Raw genomic sequence first — 12289 nt, forward strand, 5'->3', positions numbered from 1 at the left:
TTATATGATGCTCTTATATTGAATGGTGTAATCATATCGTGTCGTATACGTTTAATAAGTTATTGATACAATATATTAAATATTAGAGTAGATTCGATAAAAGGTCGGTTCTGATAAGATCCCAGACTAATAAAATTCTTTCAGGCCACGCGTTCTGACATTTTCTACTCAATAAGGAGGAATTCATTGTGAAACCGGTGTAAATCTTCCTCGGAATTCATTGAGCGCGGAGGTATCCGAGATTTGTAAGAGAGGATAGCGGCGGTTAGATGTTCCCCGTTCTGATTGGATTCCCTTAGGATATTCTTCGTGGCACGGTCTTTTCTAGTCGGTCGTTTCCGAGTTCCGCAAGAATGGAGCACCAATAGTCGGCTTCGGCTATTTTGGTTTCGCGATGAACCAGTCCGGACAGTCCGTCTTTTACTCCGCATAATGAACCTTGTTCCACGGATTCCGAGGATGGAGATTGTTAAAGACGCTTTTCATCTCCTTTATTTCCTATCCACGGCACCAACTACTGGTTATTCGTGAACGTTTGCCGAGCGTAATTGCCGAGTTGAGGTCGCATTTTTGACCGCAGTAGGCTATTAGGAAGAAGTGCTCTTCTTAAAAATACGTTTCCAGAGTTGAAACGTTTTATTTAGCAAGTACGGAAAACACGTGAAATTCACTTAACGCGGGCAGGTGCTCGAGAATTTAGATTAGCATTTTGTGACAGTGTATCGGGTGATGCTGGCGCAGAGCAGACGCAGTATTGATCGAGGGATCCAAATTTCTTGGGAGACGCAACGCCGCCCTCGCGCATCTGTGACCGCATTTACCGCGGAAGGGTCGATCTCGCGGAAAGGGAGAGTGAAAGAAGGGGGTGGAAGAAGCAGCCCTGCGGTGGGCGGTGTTTATCGCGTGAGGTGGCCGATGTGGATACTTTGCGAATCGAACAGTTTTGAATCGCCGATGCGAGCCGAATTAGCCCGAGCACCCTCGAGCGTGCCTCGCGATCGATTCGAAATAAACCAGAGGTTTCGCACTGTCGACCTTCCGCCATCCTCTCCCTCTCCCCTCTTTTCCTTTCTCTCTCTCTCTCTCTTTCTCTTTCTCTTTCTCTCTCCTTCTCTAGCTCGTCCATTCTATCTCTCCCGTCCGAAAGATCCGCAGCTTCCTCCCCCGAGACTGGTGCATCGTCCCATATTTAATCAAGGGTTTCACACCAGCCCGACACAAAGTCCTGACTCGCTTCTAATTCGAAGCTGACATTACGCGCGGGCTGTTCTGGGATTCGCGTGATTAGCCACATGAGAGAGCTGGAGAACGGAGATACAAATTCGAGCGGGAAGTTATGCATGAGAGACGAGTTTTCAGTTTGCGAGCACGGACAGCGTCCATTCGCTGGTTTCTCCCTTACGATTAGACGGGAATCAGTCTTCGAGAGTTTAATCACCTTTGAGCCTCCCGAGGCAGGTGTTCATTAACTTCCGCGGAATCCATAAAATCGGGGTTTCCATTGTGACCCAGAAAGGATTAAGTTCGCTTTTAAGGTACCTTCGTCCACTGGTCTGTGTGCGTGCCACATCCGATGGACTTCTGACGACTTCCCGATTGTTGAAGGAGAGTTCATGTGGAGATCCTCGACCTACCTCCCGGAGAAACTGGTAGAGAGATCGACGCAGGACCACCGTTGTTTTTCTTCTTTTTGCGCCTTTGTATGACTCTCGCCGAGAGAGTAGACGTACTCTTTGACCCCTCGGAGGTTGCGAGTCGTCTCGTTTGTTCAAGGGCTGGTTCTTATCCTCGCCTCACCGCGCCGGGGCAAACTTTCCCCCGAGACGTCGAAACCGCTGTATGAATCGCGTCGACTGTAATTACGGTGCTGAAAGTACGAGTTGGATTCTTTCGGCAAAGTTGCTCGCAACAGACGCGTTATTCTCCATCCCTCTTTCTCATCTCGTTCTCTTGCTCCCTCAGGACCATGAGCGCAGATGTTTGCTCTCATCTCACGATTTGCTGAAAAATATGTTGGTGAAACAACAGCATCGTACTGCACTGCTTTATATAACTTCTGTTGCACACTGGCTTACCGCAGCGAAAATTTCCAGACAACTAGACGAGCTAAAGTGATCGTTCTTGTCTGACATTTCCAAGACGTGCAATAAAAATTTGATGGATCGTTGTAATAACACTTGAAAATGAAAGTTGCATGAAAAAAAATTAATGGAAAATTAGTAGACAAATTTTTTATCATTTTATTTCTAGTAACAAATTTGTAATTGTTGCATGATGTAAATCTCGATAAATAATTATCGAGATAAGTTATAGGTTGAGTCAAGCTTATCTTTTGTCGATATTACCTTGATGCATCCCCTAGCCCCTAGTACTATTGTATTAAATGTAAATTACATCTGTATTATATTCTTACTGTACATTTCCAAAAATAGAAATATATTTATGTGCAGAAATATAATAAATCATTTTAATTATCGTCAAGCTTTAACTTCTGTCGATCATGACAAGCTGTTCCTCCAGCGCGTCGCTAACATGGAGTTCCATGCTAGTATGGTAAGAGACCGTCCATCACTATACCACATGTTGGTAGACCCGCTTGAATGGAATCACTATGGAGGCACCAACGATTATATCTGTTTCAGCAGTGGTTGCTGAATCGTAATTGACAATTTTCTAGATGGCGTCTCTGATCATTTTATTCTTGCTGATCATTCTTACTTGTACGTGTGTGTGTAAAGTAAGATATGAAAGTACGTCATCAGCCGACTGATCGAATGGAACTCTATATCGAGATTAGGCACACGATGCGGCACTTCAAAGGACTGTGCACACGCGTGCGTAACCTGTCGATGAGGTAGATTCGTCGAAAGTTCAAAGGCCCTTTCTGTCAAAAAGAGAATAAAAAAAAGCAATTAGTATTCAATGGACGGAGTAAAAGCAGCGACGACCGTTTGAGTGTCAAGAAGCTCCTTAACATTTGCTCAAATGGTTACGTGATGTACACATCCGGTTTATATACGCGACTTGTTCGTTAGAAGCTGCGAGCATTCCTGATATCGCGGTGGAGACGATCAATCACCATGCGATGATTATATATAATGATCACCTGTCATGTATATTCCAGGAGTATTCGCGATGTTAAGTCTCTTAAAGTAGGCGGTTTCCATTTAATGCGAATATATACTCCTCGCTGCAATAAATAATCGAGAACGAACGTCCTTCCGCGCTTCCTAATTACACCTTAATCGAAGCGGCAGAACTTTGGCGTAGCGTACATTAATTTCCCCCGTCCGATCTGAGTATTCTCCGAGTATCGTGACAAGATCAGAAGCTGGAGGCATCGCTTCCATCAAGCAACTGGGAAGCTGTAAATAACGACTGGCCGTACACGCACGAGCGTTTAGTACGGATTTTATCCGATCGCTCGAAACGGAAATCGGACAAATTTGCAGGCGAGTCGGCAGACGCATTCGCGCGTGTTTGGACTTTTAGCCAGTATCGATCGTGTCGAGCAAACGGGACGAGTGGTGGGCGCACGATGGCTTACCCTCGCAGTGGACCGTCAACCGCACGATCCCGCACCCATAAATCAATTAATTTTAGCCAGTTCGATATGCTGGGACTAATTTAAATTCTTTCGGGAGACTCCGGGATCGCAATCGTCGCGACTGGCCGGTAGAAGAGACTGAAAGCACGTCCACCCGATGTCGAGTGGCATTTAGTTCGTTGGTGGGGACCGATCGGTGACTTACGGAGTCGTACGGGGCCACGAAAGAGGGTTGCGGGGAGGGTTGACGGCGATCGACGGGGTAGAGGGAAGATCGGCGGACCTTAAGTATTTCTGATCGAATTCCAAATGGCTGGTTCGTCGTCCGGTCGGTCGGGAAGAATCCAAACCATGACGAGCAAATGGACGAGTTGCTCGTCAGCCGGACGGAGAGGACAGAAGGAGGGACAGAGAGGGAGGGGAGGAGGCGAAATAAGCGTCGGTGGAAACCGCGACGCAAAAAGCCGACCGCGACTCGCATTGGCGCTAGCCAACCGTCTGGGGCTAATCGGTCCGCGGGTCGATCGATGAACCCTCGATTCACACTGACGCCACTTTTCTTCTTTCCGATGACGTCCATGCCGAGCGAGACGCACGCGGTGTGCAGAATCGCGGCAGGAATTGTGAGAAATGTGACCTGCATCTTTGCAGGTGTTTGAAAATAACCAATTAAATCTTTCGACGCATTGTCGCTGTTCCTAGCACGTAATCGAGTGATCGAATCAACCGGTAAAACGATATCGTTATCTTGCGGAGATTTAAACATGCTCTGGTGATACCGAAAACGCTCTGTTTAACAATAGCAAAAAAACTGCCGCAGGATATTTGGCGATAAGATGCTGTGCGATGGTTCGTAAGAGAACGTCAGCGTGATTTAGGCGGCTGCGTTTGATGTCGTATCATCATCACGGAGATCGCATTTCTGGCGCACTTCTCCGTCCTATCGTGCGATTCGTGAATCAAACAGGCTCCACGCCGTTGTTTAAATTTCAGACAAACATGCTATCGCTTATCCCTTCGTGACGATGGTCGCGTTACGTTTGAGAGGCCAAGAGGCAATTCGTTTATCGTCGCGCGACACGGCCGAAAGGCGTTATATTCGAATGTAGAATATAATAAATTCAGATCTGCCAAGGCTGCTAATCGATAATGATATTAATGACGACGCATCGCGGTGGCAAACGCGGTATCGGCACCCTCCTAACGGGGTGACATGGGATTTTCCTTTGTTCGTTGCAACTTCTGTCGTGCCATCTGAGGGATCCGTTTTGCATACGGTGCAACGATGCGAGAACAAACACGATGGAAATTACAAGAGAAAGGTGTCGTGAAGATCGGTTGCACTCGATATTAATGATGAGACGCGTGTCCCGCACAGATCGTTAAGGTAACTTTGTTTCCCGAAGGAATTCGGTGAAAATAATCGCCGGAATTTTTGTATCAATTTAATAAAAATTTAACGGCCGTCATACGCTTAATAAAGAGACAAAGACGGGCGCCTGCACCTGAAGGAGGAACAAGAGTAGCCATTTTGTGTCCCATCGGCTTGTAATGACCGCCACAAAGCGCATCGCGTGCAAGCTAATGAGAGTAATCACTTAATAAAGGCGGCCCGGCATCGCGTGACGCTCTACGCGCGCATAACCGAGAATCAATATTTGAGTTTGAGGTTTCTCCGGCACACGTTCCTGCATTTATCTTGCTTTTATTTTTTCCTTTACGCAATATCGGGTGAACGAGGGGAGGAAGAACCGGTATTTTTACGGATAGTCGGCATTTTATGAGAATAGCGATTATTTCACTGTTCGCCGGGCACACGATTGACCGTTTTTCGTCTTCTTCAAATGCACGCAGGTAAATAACTGCCATAACTGTTACCAGATTCTGAGACAGATAGGTATAACGTGTGCAAACTGCAGCAATTTAGTGTTTAAGCTGCAAATTATTTTTGGAATAATAATCTCGACCAAGTTTGGTAAATAGTATAAAATTATACCCGTCCGTTTCGTGCTGCTTTGACATTAGACATCACGCTGAATAGATCGCTATCTTTTGCTACAGACCGTCATTGCTACGGGACGTTTGACAACCCGTTATCCTCCGTTCCGAGAAATCGGACGCGCTTCGTCTCACTCCGACTTTTTCCAATTCCGCATCCGGGCGGTCGATTCATATTCGTGCGCGGTTTTTATTATTCCGCGGCGATGAGATCTGGTAACGATCAGTTCCCACATGGTGGAATTAGCATCATGGCGTCATCAGTCACTCGTTTTGACACACCGAAAATAAATAGTCCGACCGATCCGGCGCAGTGGCGCGCGGAGCGAACGAGGTTGGGGGGCGAGAAAAAAAGAGGTAACAGGACTCGCGTTTTCTCGTTCCGTCAATCTGTCTCTCCCTCTCTTTTTCTCTCTCTTTCGTCGCAATCGTGAAGCTCCGCGAAAGAGTCCCGTAACATGTACGACGAATGCCCGTGAAAACCCGGACGGTTTGCGCGAGGAACGCGCGCTGCGAATTTTCCACGCGCGATCGCGCCTCTCCATCGATCAAATTTGCCGACGCTCGAGGAAACGGCGAGAGCCAGCCACGTCGGTCGAGTCGGTTTCGAGTGGATGCAATCGAGTCCAAAAATCCATTTGTCATCTGGTGCGTCAGGGGTCCGAGACGCGATCATTCGCTTCCGAGAGGACCCTTTTTTATGGGAAGGTTGCGACCTACGGCTATGACGAAATCCTACGTTTTTCCTTAGAAACGGGTTTTAATCGACAATTTTTTCCGTATAGTACCGATGAGAACGGAAAACCGATGGGGTAGCTCATCAAGCTTCTTCTGGAAAACGGCGGGAACTCTATAAAAAGTCGAATGAGAAATTATAGGATCAAACGGATCATTTTGAATTACATAATATAATAGCTTCATTATTTTCATCAGACTTTTAATTTCACTTTCGATGATATACTTGTTATCATCGAGAGATTTACGTAACATTAACAGAAATACGTTGGGCGATCGCGGTTACGGGGAAAGGGACAAACGTGGCCGCGAACAATAGCAAGAAACGGGTGGCACGGGAGAAGGTCCTGGAGAGGAAAGGGGTACCAGGTGAAAATCAAATTTTCATCCAACCGGTCCGTACAAAATTCTAATTTGACGTCTGAAACTGACGACTGAAGGGGTAAAAGTGCGAGAAGGGGTGATTATTTCACCCCTTGGGAAAAGATTTTTACGTATAATACGCGTACCCGAGGCGACGCGCGTCGCGGGCGAAAGGGTGAGAGGGCCCTTGCCGCGGTATAGAGGGGTGAAATCGTAGAAAATGATAAACAGGATGAATCTTATTCAAATAGAGAGACAAGATCCTGGATTTAAGCAGGGAACCCCGGGTATCCACCGGGTGCCTACCTAGAACCGCGGGATATACCTGAGTCCTGGGAAAAAGGTACGGGACTTTCAACTTTTCTAGCGTTTTTTACGTAGCATCAAGGGGTCAAATAAAGTGGCGGGATTTAAATAAAGGAGAGAATTCTATCGTAGCCGCGCTAAAAGGCCCACCCGTTGTCTCTCTCTGTGCAGCAAAAAGATACGTGAATAAAAAGTCAGAGATGCGATGAAACGACAGAAGAATATTTGTCATTCGTTGGAGGGTTCTTTATGATCTCTACGATACATTATCTACTATGCTTTACATGAATGTGTCAAACGAAAAAGTTTTATAAATTTTAATGAAACAAATATAAGGATTACCTACTTTTGCATTTCTTCATGTTATTCCTTCGTGTTTCACCAATATGTTAAAGTTCTTTGACGTTTAATATTATTGTATTAATCAATGATCGAAGGCAAAATTTGCGCAAACGCGTTGGTATTTCGTTCGATCGTCATAATCCACGGTATCTTTGTCATCGGTATAAACCCGATCGACAATGCCAGCGCGAAACCGACACCAATGCGGGATCAGCGTCTGCTTGCAGACAGTATCAAGATCTAGCGTCAAACTCGATCAAAAGACGCGAGCTCGTAAACCAGACTCTGACCCGAGATAGAGTACAACGGCGCGAAAGCGAGATAAAGAGAGAGAGAGAAAGACTTACGTCAGCCGCGAAGGGGAGAGACGGGGGACGCTGACGCGATCCGAAAATCTCTAGAGAAAATACAGCTGGTAGTTTTTGGTAGTCAGGTAACGGTGAGGTTCCGTCATTCTGGAAGAAGTTGGCGTCGCGGGAGGAAGAAAAGGAGAATAGGCGAACGGGGGGTGGGGAATAAAAAGAGGAGAGGAAAGGGAGGCAGCACGAGAGATGTCATCTTGCACAATTTTTTTTTCCTGTCGTAATCGCAGAGATCGCTCGCCGTTCAGGGGTTGCGCGCTGCTTCAGGAAAAGGGTTCTCGCCGGAGAAGGGTACGCGGTAACCCTCCTTCGTCTTTCGTCGTTCGTTTTCCTGCGCTCTCGTCCTTCCACGACGCGCTACCTGCCCAACTGTTTTCGGTTCTCGGGTTACTAAAGACGCGGAAATCCAGAAATCGCGAACGGCCGGGGTCAGAAGAGGGCGAGAGAGACGAGAGAGAAAAAGAGAGAAACCCTTTTCGTAGATGGGGTGCGGAAGGTACGTCGTGAATGGCCCCGCGGAGAGAGCCACCTCCTCGCCCTTCCTTACGCGATGGTCCTTCTTCTCCATCGGGAGAAGCCCCTTCCTCCGCGTGCCCGGCTCTTCTCTCCTCTTCCATGGATATACCGGGGTCCTTAACCCCTTTCTTCTGTCAGCTGCCGCGCGTAACAGCTGTACACCCTGCCGCGGTCTTCAAACCTGTGTTTTTAAGTACTACTATGCGTGGGTATGTAACCGTCGTCGTTCCTATAACACGTCGCGTCATTGATACCAATGTTTGCATCGATAATGCCATTTTCAAGAAACGCGCTTCATATGGCAATTTTTCGATTTGCATCGCGAGGCAATTTATCAACGTCATTATTTTATCCGGGAACTAATTAAAATTTGTAATTTCTTACACATTTTTATCCTGAGAGACATCGACTTTAAATAACTCCACTGGTTGACCTCGATCTTTCTCTTTTCGAGGAGCTTGAAGGCGTTTTACTTGCTTAGAATTCTTGCTGTTCGATCGTGATTGACTCGACTAAGTGACTTCGTTCAAAGATTCGTGTTTAAGATGTGTCGTGTCTAACTCGGATGGTACCCATCGAGATGTATTCGATAACGCTAACGGATTCCACAATATTCTCTACGCTGTACAGAACCGATTTAATCCTTTTCGACAAGGCGGTTGGAAGATGGAAGCATCTTGCCTGTCGCTAGAAATCATACACTGCATAATCGCATAAATTGAATTATCGCGCGCATCTGCAGGATGCAGCTAATGTTATTTGAATGCACAGACATAACCTTATTATCGGATCGAATCAATTAGCGAGAACGTTTCCTACTGAAAAAATATAAATTTGCAGGATCGCGTTGATTATGATGCATCGTCGATATCAAACACCCTATATATATAAACATTTTGCGTCACTCGCGTTTGATCGCGCCTGAAAAATCTCGAGTCACGGCTCTACGCCTCCGCGACGATCCCTACGTCCAAAACGTGACTCGCGTGAAATTCTTAAGATCTTACGACGCGCGACAAAAAAATCCTGTTTCGGGGATCGTCGATCGGCTTAGCGTCGTCTATGGAGCGAGCGGGCGTGAAAGGAACTGCTTTCAAAGGAGGAGTCATCGTAAAAATAGATCCAGATAATAGAAAGTACCGAATGCGTACGCGTGTCCGACCGAGGGGGGAATAAAGTACGAATCATGTAAGAATTCATAAGCGATACGGGCCACATAAAAGTGTACCGTGAGATCGAGTCGAGTTACGCCAGCAGGATTACCCTGTCCCAAAAGTAACTTTCGGACGGAAAAGAGGAGAACTTGATCCACAAAAATAGATTCATATCATATGAGCTATAAATGATTTTTTTAAACAGAAGAAGAAAGAAGAAGAAGGGGGATCTTTCGTCATGATATCGCAAACGTTCTATTCCCAGCGGATTCGACATTTATTTCACAGCACGTGTAAATCTTGACGTATTTGAGGATGATAAAGTCATTCTCTCGTGGAGCGTGATTTTTCATCGTGTCAGTGCGCGCGGTATGCTAAAAACACTTTTATCCTCATAATTCCCGGAGGCTTTTGGAGAGCAAAACCCGCCCGATGCGATAGCGTCTCGTTGAGAAACAGCAGACTTCGAAGATCCCGTACCCTTCACTAGATCTCTTCGGCCATTCTCGAGACACAAACGCGCACATGGCCCCTCATTCGGATGATTCGGCCCGTTCGGCCCAACTTATCGGGCGTCCTGTAATTTTAGAATTACAAATATGCCGATTATAGGTCACTGAACCCACCCCCGCGCTTTCACGAAAGAAACCTCTGCATAAGAAGACGCGCGAGTGCATTTCTCTATATTCATCATCCTGCATGCAGCAAACAATAATATATTGATTTTCTTAATTAAAATGTAATTTTTATCAGAAATAATAACATTTCACAAGGTAGTCCGAAATCTTTTTCTGTGTCAGTAGCTATTTCCGCGCCCGCATGGTCCATTTTTGCGGTATCATTTACCTTAGCAGTTACTGATCCCCGAAAGCCATAACTCAGAAAGTACCGTCGAAAGCTAGGTAAATTAACTCAAGAGCGGGGACATAATTCTCCTCGTTGGTTCACACGAACTGGCATACCTAAGAGGGTGCTTTTTTCGTCGGCTTTTTCTCCACGTTGTCTCCCGCGCCCTCGGAAACGCGCGATCGAGCGCGTTACAGGTTGTGGGAAGTGGGGTAATTCTAGAGAGTGGGTTGCGGCGACCCTCGTAATTTAATGCACAAGTTGCACTCGAAACGCTCAAGTAAGTCCCGCTTCCGGCCGGGGAGATTCGGTTTCAGTAATTTGCGCCGGAACTTCCGCGATCCGGGCAAACGTGGCCCCCCCCTTAAGCGATCGACGATTAAAAAAAAGGGAGAGAGAAATACCGAGAGGGGAAATCGTCGACTCGAGGAAATCTCGGGGTCTTAACGATCCGCGCGACGATTAATCATCTCCGCCTTTTTATACGCCATCATGCAGCGATCAAGCGATTTCTCATCGTCTCTTTCGTGATTTCTCCGTTTTTCGAATTCTTCAATCATTTTTTCCTCTCTCCTCACACCCTCCTCTCATCTTCGCGAGATTTTCCAGCCAGCATCGGGAAGGGGTTCCTCTCAGTCGGATCCATCCATCTGACGATGCCCGTAAAAGAGTTCCACGACGGCGTGAAAATCTTAATGATCGAACGGCATGAGAATCTTTTTAATAGTTTCTTTTTTTCGTGCGAAATGGATCTATGAAGTTCCACGGAGGCGAGGAACGCTACAGGAAAGCAGGTGTTCCTCAGCCAGTTGTCAGAGGATGAGTCCCAATCTGGAAAGACCGTTATTTCAAATTGACAAAAAACAAGTTTTACACATTGTCGCGAATTATAATCATCAATTTCACCATTGAACACTCCTTGTATTGTGCTATTTATTCAAACATCTTATTCTCATCATTATTTGGGGATTATTTAATCGCACGCGGATCGTACAAATTGCATTTCACCGTTTCCAAACACACGTACGATTACTAATCGAGTTGCTATGAAACACTACCTGATATCGTGCTAAATGACATGCTTGTCTCATATTTCTCCTACGCGCGGGCGCGCGCACCCTTCGAAAAGCAGCGGAAAAAGTACCGGGACGAGGAAAGAACTTTTTATCGCGCCGGAAGTCCTCCTGATCCAACTAACTCTCGAAGGAGGACGATCCGTCCGTAACCCTTCTTAGATCTTTTTTCTTTTCTCAAATACGTCCCACATTGTCGTGGGAACATCGGGGAGAGGCGCGAGTGCAAGCGTTTTTAAACGAGGGGTTGTGCGCGACAACCGCTGCTATATTTAAATTTCATCTCCGACGAGGAAAGCTAGAAATGATAAAAGCGTAGACCTTGCAGGACACAAGATGGGGTGGTAAGACTACATCCTGCCGCTTTACCACGTAACCGTTCTCCGAATAAAGAGCACTGCGTTTTCAATTCGGGTAACTCGACCGAGCTGGTATAGGAACGAGTTAAAAAGCGATAACGCAGCGATGTTATAGACAAAAAGAAGCGGTGATCTTTATCGATTATCTATTTAATCGAACGCAAATTAGACGATCGCACTTCTTCAAGAACGGATTCTAAGCGCGGGAGGAGAAGGGGATATTTGTGCCGATCACATAGAACGATAAGAAAACGCTTATATTTTTGTAGGCAGATTTCACGATTAGAGAAAGCTCGTAATTCGATAAGATAAAAAATTCTGTGAAAAGTAACAGAAAGTCCGGTATTTCACACTGTCATCAGTCTTCGGACGGTCGAACTCGTTTTTGCGAGCTTCGCGTTTTGCCGGACGAGTGACTTGTCGCACGTTCGCTGGAAGGTCGGCAATAAAAACATCAAAAATGTGTCATTTAATGTGTCTTGCATTTTCCGTTAACGAGTGAAGGAATGTAAGTGAACATTTCGAGTTTTTAATTGTGATAGAGACAGAAATCCCGCGAAAGAAATCGAGCGATCGATTGCGCGCGACCGGAATAATCAAAGCACCGATCTATTCGTCGCGTGTATCCTGCGCGAGGACCTTGGGGAGAGCCACAGCTGCATCCTTGCACCGCCCCATAGAGAGAAGG

The sequence above is a fragment of the Ooceraea biroi genome, chromosome 4 (assembly GCF_003672135.1).
Source record: "Ooceraea biroi isolate clonal line C1 chromosome 4, Obir_v5.4, whole genome shotgun sequence".
NCBI lineage: Eukaryota > Metazoa > Arthropoda > Insecta > Hymenoptera > Formicidae > Ooceraea > Ooceraea biroi.